The sequence below is a fragment of the Anser anser genome (assembly GCF_964211835.1).
Source record: "Anser anser genome assembly, contig: HAP1_SCAFFOLD_282, whole genome shotgun sequence".
Lineage (NCBI taxonomy): Eukaryota > Metazoa > Chordata > Aves > Anseriformes > Anatidae > Anser > Anser anser.
Window position 1 is genome coordinate 74,932 of NW_028154105.1, and position 19,293 is coordinate 94,224.

The window sequence follows — 19,293 nt, forward strand, 5'->3', positions numbered from 1 at the left end:
ATTGAATTATTCTTCACTTCAAAATTTCAGGTAAAACCTGAAGCTTTGGGCTTTTAGTTGCCTAGATTTCCTTCTCTCTTTTACTGCTATATTCTCATTCTCTGTGTGCTGCTAGGATACCATTCCCAATTGGGCAGATTTGCTTAAAATATTTGCTGGAGGGTTTGTAATTTCATGTGCCAGTTTTCCCAGGGCTCTGTATGGAGACTTTCTTTTCCAAGCCTTATTTTATTTATCTTCTGTTTATCTTCACAAGCTAAGCACTTCAAGTTTAGATTCCAATTTGGATATTAAAACTAACACATCCATGTTTCCATTAGTTACTCGTCCTTTGCTTCTCTGTTGAATGCTGTCATTATGACACAAATTATATTTTGGGGGGCTGATGTAGAGATCTCTCTGCTGCATTAGTCTCACATAACAACCTGATTTAGTACTCAGTTTTGTATTTGTTTATATAGTTAAAAGACATTGAAAAAAAAATTAAAATGAGAAAAACATGCTCAGTGGAGTTCATCTTCCTATTAAATAGAGGTAATTCTCATTTTAGTCCTGTTTATTAATTTATAAAATGTATCTTTCTCTATTTCTTGTAAGCTCTCTGTTTATTCTGAAGTTGTGAGTTACAACCTCAAGAAGGCCTTTTAAGTCTTCTTACAAGTCCTTTCATTCTCCTTTTCCTCATGACATGGTTTAGGTAGGTTTTCTGATTATAATTTAAAGGAGGTAATAACCTCTTCAGTGAACATGAAACATCTATAGTTTGTTTCTTGCTTTTCTAGATATTTGCTGTTAGGAAACTTCCAGCCTTCTGCAAATTCAGTTTTGATTTCTTCTGATCATAACTTTTGATTTGGTGCATCAAGATTTTAGGGATGGTTCTTTGATGTACTTTGTGTAATAAATAGTCTTTTGATAGGATATGTGGACCTTTGTGTTAACAATTACATGAGTAATAGATTACAGTTTATTCTGCCATCTTTTCCTTCCTTATTTCTTTCCCTTAGTGTATTCCTCATGTATAATATTGAGATAGGTCTTTGCTCAGTGAAAAAAATTTCTTCCTATGGAGTTGTACAATGCAGTATAGACATCTTTAACAAGCACTTTAGAAAAACATTCTGGACAGAACTCCTGTGCACTATCTGAATGGGACAGAACAAACTTAGGAAAAAATGTATTTAATTAAAAAGCAGTGTGCCTTCCAGTCTGGTAACCTTTTTGCATTCATCAAGGGCTGAGTTATACTGTTGACATTGGGTATGAATAGAATTCAAATAATCCTAGTTTAATGTTACAGTAAAACTCCAGAGATATTTATTAGATGCTTTCATACATGATTCTTAGGATTTTTCAAAACATAAAGGCACTGTCATATAACATGCGGTAATGAAGGATCTCCTAAATGAATTTTCACTCTGTGACTTCTTAAAAATTAAAAGGAAGTAAAGGAGAAGTATGCATTCCTGATGTAATGTGCAGGCTTTCCTTTTTCAATAGTCAGGCATCCGTAGCAGTACATGACTTATCAGACCATAGAACAAATATTGCCATGGGGTTATTTTGAATGTAATACAGTAATTGAGATCTTTTTTCTACATTCCTAATAATAGAACCTTTAACCAACTAACCAATCAAATGATTAGTACTCTCTTTTTCCTATCTTACTCAGCAATGCAGCACCTATCTCATCAATTTAGATCATTTGAATGCAGTATGTGTTATGTGGTGTACAACAGAAGGATGAATGTACAGACCCTTGCATTTGACTTCATATTCACTGAAAAGGCTGTGTGAAACACTAAAACAGCCTGCTTATAAGACAGCAGCTTCTGTTGCTGAATAGACAGACTGTGAATTAGCTAGGGTTTTATTGTGTCTGATGGCTTCCGTCCTGGGTATAATTATTGTCAGTAATGAACATAGAGGACATGGATGTATAGACGACTAACATTTACCCTAGGAAGCAGTTTGCCTATTATATCATTCCTTCTAGAAAAGTTGCCTGGGAAATGGAAATACAAGCTTTTTTTTTTCCCAAGGTAAGCATTTTTGTCTGCAAAAATCCTGTGGCTGGCTTACCAGAAGTGAATTTAGATTTCATGGATCTAAGCCTGATAGATTTTAACTCCTTTATGCTATCTAGTGGTAAAAGGAAGTGGATAATAAATGGAAGTAAGATCAGAATCTGCTATGAATTAGAGTATCCACTCTGAAGCCTGAAAGTCCAACCCAATAAACAGCTAGAGAATGCCTCAGCAGATAGAGGTACGTGTTAAAATAAGGGGTAAAAATGGCAATGTTGTTGTTGTGGTTTTCCCACACCCTTGGGATTAAGCAAGTCTCTGTTAACCTGTTTAGTCTTCTGGGGTCTTCACTTCTCAGTTCAATTCATACCAGGTTCCTCTACTTCAGGCATGTCATTATTTGTAACTCCTCCCTTGTAATAACCTCTGCACCTAAATTTGAACACATATGGGCTTGGTGTTTGATTTCCAAAATTCCCTCCAACTTGCACACTGTTACACTAATTCTTTCAGCATCATCCTCCTCTGTAAGCAGGCTCTGATTTCTATGCTGTTATCTTTTCTCCCTGCAAGCCCTGCTGTAACACAGCCACTGCTTTTTCATGTGTGGGGCTTGGGATGATGGGCCCTAACACTGGGCTGTCACATCAGTGTGCCGTGAAAGCCCCAGCACCAACCAGTTAGGCTACTGGTAACCAACCTGGAACCAAGTAAGTTCCCAGGGAACCCTGATTCTCAATCACAGAGAGATTTCATGGGGAAAAAAAAAAAAAAAAAGAAAAAGAAAAGAAAAAAAAAGAAGGTTAACATGACCATTGTGCTTTTATTTTTAGAGATTATATCAATAAACTACTTTTCTGAGCTTTGACAATAGCAAGGAAAAAACATTGGATCACAAAACCAAACTTAAAAATGAATTGATCAGAACTACCATTTTTAAACCTACAATTTAGAGCCTTGCTCAGGAGGAAAAAAAGAAAAAAAAAAAACACCTGTTGAACAGTGCTGTGTGGGAGGACTGTATAACACCCACTTAAGTAAATTGGACATTAGATGCTTTATTCTTTCTGGCATTCAGACCCAGTGACTTAAAAGAACAGGGTAGTTTAATGTGGGAATGTATAACGTCTTTATGCATGACAGCATAACCAATTTGATTACACGGCATAGTAAGTGTACTCTTTTGAGGTGATAAGAGTATGTCTAACACACTGTAGAAATCAATGGAACAAAACTCTTAATAAAAAGAAAAGATAATGTAGACAGAACACTGGAATTCCTCTTCTCTGATTTTGGTTTGTGGTAGCTGTCTAAAAATAATTTTAAGTCACTGCAAAGAAATAGACACTTTAGTGCCAGATCTGTCTGACCTACTTTATTATATTGTAAGATGAATCACGTCCAAGGAATTTTTTTTTTTCCCATTGTCTTTGTGGAGAACCTTTTCAAGTAGCTTGGATGTTTGTACTTATATTTTGTCAGATCAAATCCTAATGAGAAGGGCCAGACAAACCTAAACTAGTTGAGTTTGTGTTAAACTTATTCTTACTAGTGGAGTAATTCTACAGGGAATGGGGAATGTGGTAGATAATATAGATACAGCCCATAATTGGAATTTTAGTGATGCAGAAAATTTTGTTGTTGTTTTGTTTTGTTTTGTTTTAAGTCACAAGTCAATAGGAAAAGAAAATCTGGCAAGCTTCCCAAAACAGCGCTCTGTGGACACCAAGTGAACCTGCAAAGGCAGTGATTGTAGATGCCCTGAGTGAGGTAGGGGTCCATTCTCAAATGAAGAGAGTTCAGTGATAAATGGTAAGAGAGAGATACGTATCAGAGCCCTAAAAGCTTAAGGAGAATAAAGGCATCATCATGTGTCATGAAAGTTAATACGCAGTTAGAGCTACCAGAGGATACAGATATGATTGTTGCTGTACCTCAGGAGAAAACTTAGGGACCTAGGGTTTACTTAACCTTCGGAGGAGAACTGCCACTTGCCTATACCGTAGCCACTTGTCAGAGGTTTCTCTGAAGCTATTTCTTTACATGAATTACATGAGCTGTGTTGTAGAGGTAAGTGATGTAAGTTTATGGAGAACATGGTTGACCAACTTAAAATGCAAAGATAATGTTATTTACAGCTGCAGCATAATTTGCTGTTGTTTTCCATCTTTTCGTGCTGCTATTTCCTGCTTCTGCATGTGAGGAAACATCTGCTAATTCATTACTATTGGTTAGAAAAATAACTCCCATGTGTGTTTCACAGGAGCAGGCAAGAAATACTGAAAAGCAAAGAGAATAGTCAACTGTCTAAATCTACAAGACTGAAAATTACACCGTGTCCCCTTGGCTGTATGTTAACAAGCACTTTGCAGAGAACAAAGAGTCTTTTTACAATGGATTTCAGAATTTCTCTTAGTTCAAAATGGGAGTGGAAATAGAATATTTTTTAAGTTATTCACATAAGTATATTCTCCTTTAAAAATGTTCTGTATGCTTTAGATATTGGAGTTAAATTCTTTATGATTGCATTCTATTATAACGTAATGTAAATTTAGAAATTGAATCATTCAAAGACAGAAAATGTTAACTTCCAAATGTCAAAACTGAACAGTGTAACAGAATTGGATCTAGTCTTTATTGTCAAGGGTTGGTTGGATTTTTAGCTGAGGTTTTAGAAGTGTGAGCATTTCAAGAACCCAGTTCACTTCTTCACAATTGGTTTCATTTCAATGGAGTGTCTCTTCTGAGGCTTAATGATTCTTCTGGTGTGTGCCAGATTGCCTATTCATTGCTTTCTTTTACCCAAAAGATCCAGCGCTCCTGGGATTATAGGTACAATGTGAAGAGAAGATACTTTACTTTCATTTTATTTACCTACGCCCCCAGTTAGTATTCTCTGGGCTTCTTATATCAGCAGGGAAGTGGGTACCAAAAATTAAAACAATGATTTCACCTTTGTGGCTGTTTTTCTGCGGTATTCTCATTCACGCTTCTTGGGTCGTTTTCATGTTGCCAGTCGTGTGCTTTCGTTCTGTCAGATTTGGGGCAACTTGCACAGCCCTTGGTAGCGCAGCTTTTGTATGCTCTGCCTGGTGCTTGCCATGGATCGAGCTGCAGTGCTGCACCTTATGAGGAGCGGCTGAGGGAACTGGGGAAGAGGAGGCCGAGGGGAGACCTCTTTGCTCTCTACAGCTGCTTAAAAGGAGGTTGCAGTGAGGAGGGTGTCATTCTGTTTTCTCAGGTGACATCTGATAGGATGGGAGGAAATGGCCTCAAGTTGCATCAAAGGGAGGTTTAGATTGGGTAGCAGGAAGAATTTCTCCACAGAAGGGGTGGTGAGGCATTGGAACAGGTTGCCCAGGGAAGTGATGTAGTTGCCATCCCTGGAGGTATTTAAGAGATGTGTGGACGTGGCACTAAGGGATGTGGTTTAGCGATGGAACTCAGTAGGTCAGGTTGATGGATGGACTTGATGATCTTTAACATCTTTTCCAACCTAGAGAATCCTATGATTCTGTGATCTTAAGCCCCTCAACTTTTCTGTTGTGAACTTCCTCTTACCTCTTGAGAGAAATTCAGAAGCTTTCCTTCTGTTTTTTCAATCACAGAAATCTCAGTAATGGCTGAGTTCCAGGGAATTACCATTTTTAGGCACCTTAAGCATATTGTACAGGCATATATGGGCTGGGCGGAATCTAGCTCTGTGTTAAGTGCTAAAGCTTTCATTCTTCCTTAGAAGAAAGAGTGAATTTAAAAGGTTGTTACCAATAAAACTAGATTTTTAACTCTCCTCAGTGGGGATCAGAAGAAGGACATTGCATATCTTTGGCATCTAAGCAGTGTTCCATTACCTTTTATTTTATGCAACAAACTCTAAAATGTCCATTCAAATAACAGTGTAATGCATTTTAATGAATGTCAAATGCAACTTTTCCAGTATAGTTAATATTTTAGATAGTAGCATTGGGGAACTGTAGTCCATTTAAATGTGATTTTATTCAAGATGAAACAGAAATTTGCATTTAGATCCACTGTAAGAGAAAAAAAAATACCAATTTGGTTCTGCATTCAGTTGCACGAGTGTGAAATGTTTGTGGAACTTCAGTGAACTCATGGAGGATTTTGTCAGTGGAAATATCGATGCCCACAAGAGCAGAATCAGAACATTAGTATTTAAACTTTTATGCTCTCTGCCAAACCTAAAGGTTTTCAAAATGCTAAAGACCCTTTTTATTAGCATTAATGAAGTTTCATATGAAATGAGCTACAGAGATGCAATCAACAGTCTTCAAAATCATTGCTAATTGGAATTATTTTCCTCTGGTTTATGTCAGAAACATAGTTAATGAGATCTGTTACCAAAAAAAATAAAAAATAAATAAAATACTGAGAAATCATTCAAACAATCCCTAACATTTCTTAATGTATATCTTTAAAAGCGTTGAACATTAAATTAACCTTTGAGAATGGAACATATTTAATTTTGCTGCTATGTCCAGAAGAAACAAAGTCTGAAATCAGTATTCAAAGAACTGTTGTAACTTTCAGTCAACAAAGCAAAAATGTAAATGTAGTTTAGTGGATAATGTCAAGCTAACTTTTGTCTTTGATGAGGTGGTTTTTGCCGACATCAAGTATGAAGCAGAACATGGATAAATTGAAGGGCATGTGCACCCCGCAGGTCTATGTTTATATTTAAAGAAATGCTGCTATTTCTTTCTTCTTTCTTCATTGTAACTCTGAATAACTGAGTTTAAAAATGTGTATTAGGGGATTGTAGAGGACACCTTACAGCCTCAGTGTAGCTGTTCAACATACATAAATATGCTTAATACAAATATTAGGAATGGCTGGGAATGCCTATAGGAACATGTAAGATTAGTTTTGAGCATACATTTGAAAAAATATTTTGCCTTTATATTTTTTTTGACAGTTTCTTTTGCCTTTATTGTTTCCACAGTTGTAGGTGCTTAGTAATTTAGAAGAAAATAATAAAAACTGAGCTAATTAACTTTAAGTGTCTTCGGTCTAAAAATTTACCCAGAAAAATCTATTAAACATCTGGTACAAAAATCCTGACTTCATAAGAGCTTCCTTTCTATTTAAATCACACATTTGGTGTATGTTCCTGAAACAGAACAGACTCTTTGAAGGTTAAAAATAATTTGCAGTTTTGAATATGTTATGCTGGAATTGCAAAATTGACTTTTGGACTTGGTTTCTGTCAGTGAACCAGAGTAAAGTCAAGTGTAACACAAACTTATATCTAAAAAGCCCAGCTCCATATGTGAATTCATGTCTAATATTTATATTCCTCTTAAATTCTGTGCACTAATTGTAGTGTCTATTACACCTGGTTATAACTCTAGCTTCCAAAAGAAACTTTTTTTTTTTTTTGTATCTAAAATTTAATTCAAGTGCCCTGACTATCCACATCTTCTGCACAGTGTTTTTTAAACTGACTTGGTGAGATGAAATGTGACTTTTTATTTTGACCCTGTAATATGCAACATTTAAACTGTCAGAAATGAGTTTCATTTCACAGTATTTCCTTGAGGGAAGTTTTTGCTTGACAGTGATGGTCCCCTTACTGGAAACAACACAGAGCAAGTAGATACCTCTTTATTCAACCTCTGTATTGGTGCTGTTAAGCCAAATCAGTAGGACCACAGATAAAAAAATATATAACATATATTAACAGTATACAGCAGTATGGGGAGGTTAGGAATTAACGATGCTAAGAATTGAAAATAAATTCAGAGAAGATGATCTTGTAAATGAATGAACAGCATCAAGAAGCAGGAAGGGATTGCAGTTTTAAAAGTAACTTAAAGCACTGGAAAAACAACAACAACAACAACAACAAACTGTTTCCCATCTTTCTCTCCATTTTGGAGGTTGTCATCATATCTTATAGTAGTTATCCTCTCTCTTCATTACTCAGAGAACTGAAGCACAACAAGTTACATCTTGCTAGCTTTTTCAAGATATTTTGATATGTTGCACCACCCATCCAACTTTCTCTTCTCTTGCAGTCTTTTCTGTAATTAGGTCTGTTGACATTTCAGTTATGAAATTCTTCCATCAAGATTATACACATAATTGAAGATGTGAAATCTTTCTTGAGCTTCAGTTATAAACCAAAACTCATAAATGTGAACCGTCATGCTTCCAGGGAGCTCCATGAAGATTTGCTTGTGCAGTTTCAGTGATTACAAGATGCATTTTATTTTCCTGCTTGTTACATGGGGCTCTTGTAGACTTAATTCTGTAAGATTTTCACAAGACATTGTAACATACGTGAAGAACTTCACAGAAGAGAAAAGAAAACGGTTAATGCTGAGAACCACCTGAGAGGTTGGTAATAAAAAGTAAAGCAATAATTTAGTTTGGAGAATTTGTGGTAGGAGTTGCTTATCTGTATAGTGTCTACAAAATAACCAATGCTTTATTTGAGTGTGATGTTTATTATTTAAGTGTTAGACCATGACTTTACACTGAACAGTGCATATGTTAACTTTCACCATCTGTGAATTAAAGTCTCTTGGATATTCAAAGATGAATGTTGTGAATCTGAAGGAGGCTTCACTTTCCAGTTATGCTATCTTTCTAATTGGTTTTAACGTTTCTTACAACTTGTTTCTAAAAAAAAAAACCAAACAACAACAAAAAAAACCAACATATTATTTAATGCAAAAATGCTGTTTTTCCAGTGTAAATCAGTATAATTTACACCTCATTTTCTCTTTTGGATAAAGAAGTATCTTCTCAAATAAAAGCAAATATATATCCCAGTGAATAATCGTAATAATAACAGTCATTATTTTTATTACTGGTGCCATACAGTTGTACCAGAAGGCGGTCTGATTTCTTCCCTCTCAATTCTGTCTTCTCATCCCTTTTGTCAAGGATTTGAAAAGTCGTTGATCGTATTGCTGATATTGCCCTGGAATACAATAGGTAATTGGACCTGCGCTAGTAATTACAAAATTGCATATATGATTAAAAAGATAACAGTAAATGGATCTAACATTTCTGGCATGAATATGATAGAATGCTGCTGACTCGAATTTGTATGGAAAAAGATGTTATTTCTGTAAGAAGTTTTGACGGTCACCATTACCTGGCCACCCTTCCTAAGTTTATGCTATTATACCAGATTTTCTAAACAAGAATTCTAATTTCACATAGTCACATGCTAGCCACTGAATCTTATTTTTGCTGTTCATTTCACCTTGTGTAATATTCCATAGCCGATTCTTCAAAAGATGCTAGGTCACAGGAATTAGGACAGTTTCGTATCTCAACATCTAAAATATATTTGTAACATTCAAGCAGAAAGTAAGCTGTAAAAACGGGGGTGTATCTAACATTAGCTACACTGGTGCATCCTTCTTAATTTTGCTAAGAGGAATTGTATTTCCTCTAAGCTCCTTCCTGCGTTTTTTCACTCAGTCTTTACTTGTGTAAAACGCTATTGTTAGCTATAATGAGAACATTTGAGCTAATGTAAGTGCTGCAATATCATTTATTTCTTTTATTAGCCATAAGTATTCAACGATACCTCTTCATTTCTTAGGCCTTAAAAATGTAACTCACAGCATGTTTTTGATGCTTTTAATGCTGAACCATTTAAAAAAAATGGAGCTTATGCCTGCTATTCAAAATAAAACTGAGGGAATAATTGTCTTCTTTCAGTTTAGTGGCTGAATTGCAAAACTAGGAGGAACTTAGTTCAGATGAAACCAAACTATTTTAGTAATATTTTGAGAAGATGGAAAAATATGACAATGGTCATTTTTCAGGCGACTTAAAATTTTTATTCAAGTTGCCATATTAAGTAGGCAAAGCCTATTAGCAAAAGAATAAAAAATGAAATACAGCTTCAAGATGAAATGCTGAAAAGTTTATTTAAAATTGTTTAATGTTTCAAAATAAACTTCTTTCAAAACCTCTTTTAAAGATTTTCAGTTTTCCTCCTAACTAACACTACTTGAAAAATCAGCTCAAATGGTTAATGTCTTCTCAAATCTCCACTTTTTATGTGAAAAAATAAAAATAATTAAAAAAATGTAGCTTGCCTCGTTCTATCAAAGCTTTGAAATGCTTATCTGATATGAGTAGCTTGAGGAAAGTCTCTTAAAAGTTTCACCTTTCTACACACTGAATAGGAGTCTACATGAGATTTCAATGTTCTTATGTATGCCTGAAAAACATTGTGAGGATTCTTTTTTTTTTTTTTTTTGGAAGACTTAGTGCACAGTAACTCTATATGTTTTCATTTGAGGGAAGATAATAGAGAAAAATACTGAGAACTGGAGTTAGCTACAGCACAGAATTCTAAAAATACTTATAAAATAATAAAAGGCTCTACGTAAGGTTTCCTGTATGAGTGATCACTTTTAGACAGGTTCATACAAATTTGCCTTGGGATTCAAACTACCTTACAAATGCTCCCCAAAAATTTAAGTTTATGGGGGAAAAAAAAAAAAATCCCGAAGCATAATCCTTGGTTCCTCGTCAGTGATCAGGAATGCACAACTCACTATTTTCATGGAGGCAGAATAGGAATGCATTGGGTGGACAAGTATGTGTCCGGGAGAGGCAGGTCACATGTGCTGATAATATTTTGGAAGAAGGAATCATTTAAAAAACAAAACAAAGCAGTCACTGGCTGATACCCTGTTTTTATTCAATTTCTGGCAGCTTTGAGAAAATGTGCTTTAAACAGAAAGTATAAGATACTTTTTACCGTTCATGAGACAGTCCCCACTAGTCCCTGAGGCTTGAATTGCTCAATATCACTTGGTATGGTTGGTAGATCAACATTTGGAATAATTGACATAGTCTTCAAAAATTTCTATTTAAAAGTATTTTGCTGGTTCAGTTTCTGATTTAACTTCTTAAATGTAAATTCTTAGAGTTCTATCTTAAATTCCCCAAATTGGTTTTTTTGTTTTTCTCCTTTCTCTGTGTGAGTGTATGCATGTGTGTTTACACACGGCGCATGTGTACAGATTTCAACATGCTTCAGCAAAGATGCCATCTGCTTGTGAGGAAATCCATATCTCTGCATTAAGTCCATAAAATGACTTGACTCACCATGCCACATAGCTCCCTGTAACCTTCCTCAAAGCTTATATGTCATGCAGACTCTGGAGTGATTTGCTAATTTTTGCCTTTCTACTCATATGCTGTCTTATTTCATTAACAGTGTTGACTGAAGTCTTTTTTCTCTAAGGACCAAAGTCTAGTCTGTTATGAATTCCAGTCTGTGTAAATAAGTTAAACTTGTCAGTTTGTCTTAGAATTTGGTAAAGGATTCAAACCAGGGTATGATTCTTAAAATTCTGGGCTTGCATTAAAAAGCTACATGTAAATTCATGTAGCTTGATTGTATAAATTATTATTTTTTTTTAAACAGTTTTATTGAACTCAACAAGTAAACACTTTTTTTTTTTTTTCCTGTAAGTCTATGGGAAACTCCAGTGAGAACAATTTGTCTGTTTCTTGGAAAGAATAAAAAAAGGACTGTTCCAGCATTTTCATTGTTTCATTAAGAGATTATTGGTGCTGAGTGCATTGATTTGGCAGAAAAAAAAAACACATTTTTTAGGAATGTCAGTATGAAAACTCTTTGTGTCCATATTAGGAATGAATTACATTCTTCCTGTATTGGTTCTGTCTTTGTTTCTTCTTTGGCATGGTTAAGTGGTGATTATTCACCTTTCTTGGTAGAGTAGGAGCCATGAAACATCTCTGAGTTGAGGACTGTTTGTTTGTAGATACTGCCATGCACAGTGAGGCATCTACATAGCCTGGTGACTGGTGCGCTTACCTACTGAGACACCTGGTGTGCAAAGCCTGCTTTGGTGAAAATTTAGAAATTCTGTACAACGTAGGACATCAACAGGGAAAAATACTGCTTGCTGATGAAGAGGGGGAAGAGTCAGGTTCAGCTCCCCTTTAATAAAGGAAGAGAGAGAAGCCTGTATCTCCTGTACCATGACTGTATGCCTCCATCACTGGAGTATTAGAGAAAGGGTGTAAACACTTCTTTCCTTTTCTCTTTTTCAGTTTTAGAAATCTGATTTTTTTGTTGTTGTTGTTTGTTTGTTTGTTTGTTTGTGTTTTTTTTTTTTTTTTTTTCAAATGCCTGGACTTGTGATGCTCTAGGGTTATTTTGTGGTTCTTTGGCAGAAAATACACATTTCGCTGAAATTCACAGGTAGTCTTAGAAATCCTCAAGCTACTTTTCTGGTAATAGATTATTTAGTCATTTCTCCACGTCTTGCCTCTTCCAGTTACAGTGTTGTCGTCTTGCACTGTGAGGTGCTGGTTGTTATGATCCCAGTGAGAAAGGCACTCAGACTCTGTGAGGTATCATTTGCAGTCCTGTTACTAGAGCTAACACTATAGGAGAGGAACAGCATAGGTAGCCTTACATTCCTTTAGATGCGGACAGATGTGGACAATGTATCATTGAAGAGGACTGACCCATGCACAACCCACCGTGCAGATCCCGTCCATAGCAGAGATTCTTCCCTTGCGGTGTTTCAAGCTGTTGTGGGGTTTTCTTACAAGGAAACAACTCCTTTCACCATTTCTACAGGCAAAGCAGAAACCATGTTTTCATGAGAGCTTCTTGCTGCCCTGTTCAATGCAGGCAAGGAATCACAGGCAGCGTAACTTCCAGCTGTAGGGCCGGGCTGGGCCTGCTTCGTAAGGTCTCACAGCACAGGTGTGGTCCTTCCCAGCCAGACAGCATGACACATCCCGACTCCTTCATGTGCAACGGAGGGCCCTTCTGGTCAGGATCACTACAAATAGTCAGGCTACCCAGCCTTACAGGCTTTGTTTGCCAAGACAGCGTGGTTACAGGCTGTGAGCACAACTGCACACTGCCATACAAGAACTCTTACTTAGTAATTGTCAGTGATACTTACCTGATGATTACTTCTTTGCCATTTTCATGGTGCTGTTCTTGAGCCATTGGCTGGTGGCCAAGCAGAGTCTGAAGTGACATGGGAATATAAATTGTTTAATCCTGTCTCTCCAGGACATACAGGACAGAAATTCTGCCTTGTCCTTGATTTGTTTATGGACACATTCATTACAGCAAGAAATGTTCTGTGAAAATGTTAGGAAATGATTTTTAGGTTGTATCCATATGAATGCCACTGATAGTGGCAATGCAGCACTGAACATCTTCATCTTTTTCCTACCATGTAATGCTTTTCAGGATGGCCACATGCTTTCCCTTGTGAAATTCTTTCCATTCATATATTTTCTTTGTCAATGTAGTGTTGAATTTGCTTTGAATAACATGGGGAGCCTGTCTCTCCACGGGGAGAATAACATGTAGTTTCTTCTGTGGTAGGATTAGGGAACTAAAAATACTCATACCTGTGTTTGTAAGACTTTTGTGTTCCTTTTACATTTTACAAATGAAAACGGCTTTTCGGGAACTCTAATGGAAAAACAGCAAAAGAAAAACAAGCCTAACTGAACTGTAAACTAGTCGTAAAGTTCACCAAAGTATTTGTAGAAAGTTGTTTGCAGCACTCATCTAGCTCTGAGCACTAGTCACATTAACGATGCCAGTCCTTGAGGGATTTTTTGCAGTAGTATTACAAGAATTTTGGGAACACAACAGGATCTCCTACTTTTACTGTATCTGTTGAAAAATGAAACTAAGTTTCTTGTTTGTTTGCTTGCTTGTTTTTTCTTTTTTTTTTTTGTTTTGTTTTGTTTTGTTTTGTTTTTTCTTCCTTGCCTGACTTACTTTTTGGACTTTATCCCAATCTTTGATCATTTAGATACATTTTTTACAGAGTGGCAGCCTCCAGGAGCTCTTCACATATTTTTCTATTTTTACTGCAAAATTTGTTGAGTTACTGGATATATTTTTGTCTTGGATAAAAACTAAAGACAATAGGCTTTGTTTTGTCTTTATATGTATTTTCCAATCATCTTGCTGAAAATAGGTATACAATACAAATTTGTTCATCATTCCACCATCTTCATGACTCTGCTGTTTCAATATTTCATAGTTATTAACTGAATCTGTGCATCACCTGAGAAATACATGTGATAAAATTACTTGCCCTTACTCACACAGGAAAATGAGATAAATCAGGACTAAATGAAGTCACCTGAATCCCAGTCCCGTGAGGCTGGTTTGATCCTGATTGTGACTGGAATGATTTCATCTAGGGATCCTTGCAACACTGTTTTATTTTGTTTTCTGTACTGTAAAGATTACTAAAGCAATACTGCTGTAAGATGTATGTTTTCTCTATTGTGTATTTCCTCAATGTGTATTTTCTCTACTAGGAAAGCAAACCTTTCAGATGAATGGATATGTATAAAATGTTCTAATAATTTGATCCTTTATATTAAACCACTTAATGGATCACAGTGAACATGGGGACAAAACTGCTTTCTTCACATTGAATGAATGAGCAGCAGCAGCTAATAAATATCCGATCCCATGCCACAAACTTTCACTGAGACTGAGCTGAAGTACAAGGCACAATGTATTAGGAAAAAGTCCTTATATCTATGCATAAAAACTATTGCACTGCTTAAGTCACTCCTCTTTCTCATTTCCAAAGTCATGAAGTTTTCATTGGAGATTGCACATGTGCATGTACACACACACCCTGTCTAGACAGTGCAACTCATTTTTGGGGAAATAGGCTTTTAAACATGTACCTGTCAATGTAATGCTGTAAGGTAAAAACCTTGGGGATCCCCAGAGGCTTCTCATGTGGATGCTTCACTGTTCCAACAAAAGCATTTTGTTTACTTCTTCTCAAACCCGTTTCTGCATTTTGAAGATTACCAGGCTGACAATATGACATGGTGCATTAATTTAAACTTTGGTTTACTGGAGAAACTAGCACTGTACATGCTTATGATGGTAAAAAAGGGGAAAGAAGATAGCATTTCTGGTTATTTATCCCCAGCAAATGCATTTTTTTTCTAAAGTAAGTGTAGCTTTAGCATTACTTTTTAAAGTGTGATCCTACAAAATTGGTTCATTCTAATAAAGCAATTTATTATTGGGGCATAAAGTGTGGGTATTGTCATGTTATTAAGTACATTCACACCATAGTAATTTCAGCAGGAGTATAATAATCACCATTTTTGCAAACAGATTCTGTGGTTCTGTTAAGATTAAAAAATCCTTAAAAAAAAAATTTAAAAAAAAATGCCATACCTCTGTATTTCTTGGCATCACCGAAGATTGGAACAGAAAGTGTGCTCACATTATTTAAATTCCATCATCTAAGAGTAGAGGGTAATAAATATACAATATTGTGACACAAACTTTTATTAAACATCATCTTGATTTTTCTTAAAAGTGTGCAATTCAAAAGGTTCAACCAAGGTATGTTAGTAAAAGAACATTAAAAAAATGCAATTACAGGATTAAGCAAGTTTGTAAGGATATGTAGGAATAAAAGGTATAATACAATTAATCCTTCATGACTCTGATGGAAGATTCACTTCCAGATTAATTGCTCAATGAGTAATTCAGTGCATAGTATAAATGATAGAAAGAACATCAGTGCAGGAAAGCAAAACAAAGTAATCAAAGGGAGGTATTTGCAAATATTTATACACTTGCCATTATGACGTGCTTAATTGACTGTATTTCAGTTCTTTAAATGCCAGACAGACACAGAAATAACAGGAGAAAAGGTTGTTTTCTTAACCACTTGTGACACTTCAGGAGGGAAATAGATGTTCTCACACTTCCTGTAGTACTCTGTCAGAACAAGATATATTTGAAAAGAGGGAAATAAATTAAATACTTTGAATCTCCAGAATTTTATTCAGGGTAGCTGGTAGATTGTTTCTTTGAAATACTAGGAGAGGGCATAAATATATACATATATAGGGCATACTATAGACACCTAGGAAACTGTGGGGTGTAGGGGCTCAAGCTGCATTGTCATGAAGATGTGAAAACTTGTAGAGAAATATTTTCTTCCTGTTGTCTTTCTTCTTGCTACCTTATAATAGATAGCATTTCCCATGCTAAAGCTCTTAAAGCTAGAATATTTCTTTTCCAAGTGCCTATGCTGTTTATTAAGATTTCGCTCCTCTCAAAAGAAAGATTTTTTTAAAAAGATCAAGTTACAGTAGGATATCTAATAAGATTAGGGTTTCAACAGTGTCAAATGGGCAATGAAGGTATACTGGTGTCTTGCAACATAAATGTATTTTTGTGCATGGACCTGGGACTAGTTCCTTGAAACAGCAGTCTCTCAAATGCATTTAAGTGACGATAGATACATAAAACATCAACCGTGAGACAACTGTGAGATTTTCCTATCTATGTTGTTATGAGAGAAAATAAGTGTAAACCTTATTGTGCATTTAAATTCATTGACAATAAACACTAAAACCTTTTTGGCAGCATCACCTTAGCCATAAAGAGTGTGGTATGTGAAAAGTTGAATGAATGCTAGGTTACGCTGTACTTTCTGTGGCAAGAGCTCTGGTGGAATGTGACACTCAGAGGGCACAAGTTTTTGTACTGTTTTATGTAGACGATATAATGGTAGTTGTTGCTAAATAAAATCACTCTTTTTGAAACAAAACCAAAGAGCTCACACACTATCTTCTCTTCACTGGACATCAGAATCCTGAATATTTAATACTCGGAGTTTGCAGATAATCTAATTACTTGCAAATATAAAAGCCTTGCAGTGGGCCTATTGTCACTAAAATTAGACATTTCAAAGGCTGCTTAATGAGGATGTTTGATTTTTTAAAATTATCAGTCATGTATTCATGTATTTCCTCATCATGTATTTCCTTTTTCTTTTTTTTTTTTAACTTGAGAATACATGGATTCTGAAGAACAGCAGTGTTGTGGGAGAAGGTACAATTTGCCTGTACGTACCTGACCTGGGGTGCTTTTAGTTGTCATCTCAACCCTATGCTTCCTGTGTGACTTAATTCCTACTTACTTTTGTCCTACATTTGTAAAGGAGGATAATAGTCTTCTGTTTTTCCTGATTTTCTTCCTGCAGGCAAGGATAATTGAACTGATCACTGTGTATTTTTGCAGAGCATGAGTATAGGAAATCAAAGTATATTGGCTCTCAGACCTCTGAACAAATGTGAAAAAACTGTGGAGACATCAGGTGGGAACTCTAAAATCTTTCCATATGTTCTTGGATATTTTGTTATTTTGGAACTCTAAAAAGCCTGCTTGTCCTCTCTGGAGGAAACATCACCGTCAGTTTCTGTACAGCCCCTTCTCTATGCAACTCTGCACGTACAAGTCAATTCACACTGCCACCCCCCTCACAAAGCCATGCTTAATTAGGAAATACTTTAGCTAGTAAGTCATGATTTTTTGTTTTATTTGTGCACATCAAGAGCAGGTCCACTGATGTACAGTTTATTATACTGTTTTAAAACCAGCATCATAATATCAGATTCTCATTCTTTAGCTGATGCCTTTCACTTCATCTTCTGTCTCATCTTTTATACCTTATGGTCATAGGTTACTTAGATGAATGCTTGTTTTCTAATGTCTTTTGTTATTAGCTGCTTCTTCTTTCCTTCTCTTCCTCCTCCTTTTCCCTTTCTCAAGTCTTGCTTCAATAAATTGGATGTCATTTTTTGCTATCTCATTTAGATATGTAAGTCTCTAAATAAATCTCAGATAATCACTTAATCTTCTCTGTATTGATGCTTTTCAATTTTAGCTCTTTTCACTCACAGCCTGAAATTGCTAATCATTGAAAACAACTGGCTTGTTTAAACACCCCACTCATTAGCTTCTACACACAACAAAAAATTAGATGCAAGAGTTTCTAAGCTAGATGATGCAACAGAGAGCAAGAAAAAAAAATCTTCTTCTGTCATAAAAAGAACACATTGCAAGCAAAAAGGTAAGCTAAACTAAACTAAACTGAAGTAAAAATAACAAAATAATATTTTTCATGTCTCTTTGTGTGAAAACAAAAAAAAAAGTTTTGAGTGTTCTAGAGTCTATGGTTATTTACGCTCTGTGAAGTCAGAAGTTAGACTAATCCTACCAGGATTACAGGTGTTATTTTTAATTAAGTTGCCAAATTCATTAAGTTCTTTGAAATAATGGTAATAAATTCATATTGATATTTAGATGCTGGGAATTTCACATGGTAATGACTCATCACTGGTAAAAAGAGAAAAAAATATTATGTATACTGTCAATTAAGGGAAAGCTTAAAACAAGTCGTCTTGTTTTACTCGGCCTTATTTCTGACCAAGGAAAAAGTCACTGACAAAGTAGAATCTGATTGCTGACCCTTTTCCTAATGAAATACATACTTCCTTAGGGCTAGCTTTCAACATCTGATTTTCAGTTTACTACAGTGCAGCAAGATTCAAGTAAGATTTTTATAGCACCAATGCTAGATAGCAGGCATTAGAAAATGTAGTAAACAGCAGTCATTATATATAGAACAGACAATTCATACCCTGATGCGAAAACAAAGGTTATGATGTGATGAAAAACATTGTTTTGAAAAATCGATGCAGTGTCAGACAGGAAGTTTCATATAAACTTTTGTACTGTGACCATTAAATGGAATCACAGATCCTGAAAGAACGGACCTCACACGAGTTCTGCTAATTTTTGCTTTGTTTTCAAAGTGCTGCTGGCCAAGAAAGTAACAGAAAGGCAGCAACCAAGTTTTGCTTACTGAGTTTAGGAGAATTTTCCTTGTCACACTAATAAAATACTCTTTGGGCACTTTTAGTGGAAATGTGACTTTATGTAATGCTCACTTAAACTGTATCATACCTGTAGTAAATCCAGGTGAAAAGAAATAACATTCATATCTGTAAGATATTTTACACAAGGCAGTGTATATCATCTAAACCTTGAGGACAATCCAAATGCACCCGTTTACTTGCTGGGAAACAGAATAAGCTAAGGCGATGTTCTTTCTTTACAAATTTATCTCATTTGAACACATTTGTCATGGAGTAAGAGGAGGCACAACCAAAGCTGCACCTAGTGACTCATCTGTGGTGACTCCATAATGTTTTTCTCTGTGGGTCTTCTTAGTTTTAGCATAGCTGAAGGAAGGACTAGGTCTGAATTTGGTGTTTACATTACTTTTAGAGATGTACCATAAGAAAACTTGTATACACATTTGGGGTCTAGAGTATTTTCTACCAGTAGATGCATGTCTTGCAGAACTGTTCAAAAAAACTCAAGAATTCTCATAAAGCAGATAAAAAGATTCTC

At 35.7% G+C, this 19,293-nt stretch overlaps 1 long non-coding RNA gene across 2 annotated transcripts in view; it reads left to right on the forward strand.

Moving 5' to 3' along the window:
* Positions 1 to 19,293, forward strand: part of LOC310890810 — a 60,560-nt gene that overhangs the window by 32,159 nt on the left and 9,108 nt on the right. The window contains exons 2-3 of one of the 2 annotated variants that reach the window (XR_014577311.1): positions 17,078 to 17,191; positions 17,762 to 17,947. This is a non-coding gene — a long non-coding RNA (uncharacterized lncRNA). Of the gene's footprint in view, positions 1 to 16,342; positions 17,192 to 17,761; positions 17,948 to 19,293 lie in introns of those variants that run through there. The other variant, XR_014577312.1, reaches the window with a different exon arrangement.